The sequence below is a fragment of the Pelobates fuscus genome, chromosome 8, assembly GCF_036172605.1.
Source record: "Pelobates fuscus isolate aPelFus1 chromosome 8, aPelFus1.pri, whole genome shotgun sequence".
NCBI classification, from domain to species: Eukaryota; Metazoa; Chordata; class Amphibia; order Anura; family Pelobatidae; genus Pelobates; species Pelobates fuscus.
The window spans coordinates 70,184,552-70,188,032 of NC_086324.1; positions in this window are offsets into that span (position 1 = coordinate 70,184,552).

Sequence of the window (3,481 nt, forward strand, 5' to 3'; positions counted from 1 at the left end):
GCATTCTCAGTCTGAGATGTAAGGTGCTACTGTTCATTCCAACTCCTTAGCACAGCAAAATAAATAAATGAATGTAAATAATGAATAGTTTGGGGTTTTTGTGGTGATGGGTTTAGGTTCCAAAATATAAGTAATTGGAACTAACTTATTTTCAAGCAGCTGAAATTCAAACAAATGTTTTGTCATCGTTAATTATGTTGTCATGGCAACACAATAGTGTTGAACATGGGTAGCTCACAGTAAAAACAAAATGTTGCTTCATGCAGGCAAACATTACTAAGTGGGTCCACGGAATCAACATTGTACCAGCTTCAGCTGCTTGTTGGTCATGATATTCTTGGATATTACATTTCAGGGGGAGCTATAGCTGCATCAAGTGGATTATAAAAGCCTAAAAAACGTTGCCACATGTATTTATATATTTATATAAAAAACACACTCACAATAAATGACTTACATTTTCATGGTTTCAATATTCTAGAAACCGATTCTGAAGCAGTAGCCATATTAGTCCAGTAATTCAGATATTAAAGTACAACATTTATTTAAAAAAAATAATATATCATAATTTAATTTAGAAATCCTTTAGACTTGATTAAGGGAGGATCTCACAATAGCTTGTCTGCCTGTTAGTTCAACCAAGGTGGTATTGTGGTATTGGTATATATATATATGAGCTAGAATGTAGTAGATGTTTCAGATTCACAAATCTGTTTATATGTCTTGTTGTCACTTTGCCTATTATAAAAAAGAGCTGCCTAAAATTTAAAAGAGATACAATATTAAGGGCTGCTTTCTTAGTTTGTCAAAATCCAGAGCTTCAGTTAAGGCTAACCTGCCATACCTTGCCATTTCACATAGCCATGACTTACAATGGCTAAAGGGGACAGGCATTTTATCTTGATGATGATGATGTATTAGAAGCCTTTGGCACTAAATTGCAGATGTGCAAGAAGATCTATGGCGTGTCCGGTGGTCTTATGGATCTCTAGAAGACCCCAATTTTGTACTCTAGTACATGTATACAAAGATAGCACAATGCTTGGCAGTTTCATTTGCTAGAAACTCAAAACCGGTAGGTAAATATATCTATCTTCCAGTCGTCTCCCAGGCATAAACATGTAAATAGATACATCACGGGGTTTAACAAAAAATACAAATAACCTACAAGTGACAGAACCACTTCATCCCTAAAAGTTTTATATACAGTCATTAAAAAAACAATGTTTTTTTTCCCTTTCTTTATTGACCATTTAATTTCTTATTGACACTTCATGGCAGAGGAAATAAAATAATTAATCATGACTGGGATCCCATAGGGACCTGTGAGATTAATTAACCGATTTCGGGGGGCGTGGCCTGACAGTGAATGGAGTAAGTCGCACTTCACCGGAGCTCCGCAACCTCGACCCACATAGCCCTCTATAATAGCTGATCTGTCCTCGCAGGATGGGTAAAACCAGACGCGTAGGGACCCCGGGGCCCTCTGCCTCCAGCCCCCCAAGAAAACAAGCCGGCCCAATGGATGATTTCCTCACAACCCCAGACGGCTATCGGGCCACGAGGCATGCCGACAAGATGGCGGCGACATCCCCGGGTGCAGAGAGTGGCGCGGATTCTGAGCCCAGTTCGGCGAGGGGCGACACCCTCTCACAGATCACGACTGAGCTGGCAGCCATCTCCGCCAACATGTTCACCAAACATGACAAAGCCGCCATGATAACGGAACTTAAAGCAGCGATCCGAGAGGAGATAATGGCGGTGCGTAGGGATCTCTCGGCCCTGGAGGTTCGAGTCACTGAACTGGAAAGTGAGAATCTACAGGCCATACAACACTCCCAGGCTACTGATCATGCCACTGCCAGACAAGGCTCCGTGCTCTTGGAGCTCCGCCGTCAGGTAGAGGATTTAGACAATAGGGGGAGACGTAACAATATTAGAATCAGAGGCCTGCCCGAAACCGAGAATGAAGACCTCAACAAAACCCTTGCGCAACTCTTCACCCATATCTTGGGCGACGAGGCACCGGACGAATTCCACCTCGAGCGAGCCCACAGGGCCCTACGCCCCCCTAGGAGTGACGGCCTCCCCAGAGATGTGATCTGCTGCTTACTCTCCTTTCAGCTCAAGGACGCTATTATGAGAGCAGCCCGTACGCAGTCGATCACCTTTCAAGACGCCTCGGTCTCTCTATATCAAGACCTCTCAACCCTCACTCTCGATGCCCGGAGAGCTCTGCGACCGCTGACACGCTTGCTCCAGGAGAAACGTATCCAATACAAGTGGGGCTTCCCATTCTGCCTCCAGGCGAAGAAAGGAAACACGTGGTGCTCCTTGAGATGGCCTAACGACTTGCCCAGCTTTCTAAGGGCCCTTGACTTGCCGCCGGTCACTGTCCGCAATTGGATCTTGGACCAGCCACCACCTCGCCCAACGTACCCTGAGATCCCCGAGTCCCTCCGCACCCAACCCCGCAGGAATGCGCAACCCATGCGCTGGGGTGGCCCGGGTGGATCGGAGGAGTGACTACAACAGCCCAGATCCGAGCCCGGAATCCGAGGACCGCCCCGAGCAGACGCCGACTTCAGTGGTCATACCCCGGACTCATCTGTAATAAGCTAAGTACTTGCATGCGTATCCACGGGGACACCCTAAACACACTTTCAGGGTCAGACACCGGGACACACAGCCTTTACAGCCGCACGACACCCCTGGGACCACACCGCCTCCCATGGCCCCAACTTGACTTTCCGTGGGCTCATGCCATATTTGGGTGGGGAGCGGGTATTTTGCTGCATCACATTGACTTGGGTCGCCCGTGCTACGGTTTCCCCCCCGAACTCTGACAGGGAACGGCCGGAAGAGCCGGATATCCACGCAGGGCTGGGGCCCTTAGGACTTACCTATTACCAACGAAACCCCATCCTTGCCGCAACACATCACCCGGGGGGGTTGCCATGGACTGTCCTGAGGCAAGCTGGACCCCATGAGACACCCTTGACTTACCCAATGTCCGCTTCCCCACGTTGCATTAGGTGTTGGAACCTGGGGTCATATCGTTTTCATGGTACCCTGACCGGGGTATTGGGGCCGACTGTTATGCCTATGCTTTATGTTTATTGTTTTATGTTATATGTTCAACTATATGCATGTTTCAATATGTTGCTACATACCTCGGCCTATCGAGGTCGGTGACACCATGTGCTATATTATATATTGCTAAACGCTAGGCCCACTCCACTACACCAGGCGGCTCCAACGGGCGTATGCCCCTTGGGTCCACCTGACACTGAACGCGGGCGCGACCCCGGGTTCGCGCTTCAACATGCCAGTAGAGCCGTCCATCGCCACACTTGATACAAACCCTGCGGTAACACCCTGGTGCTACCGAGAGTCGGCTCTGCTGCGCCCCGGGGGTTGCCCACATTATGTTTTCATGTACTAAAAATTTTTGTTGCCAGGAATTTCATGCCGTTAATGT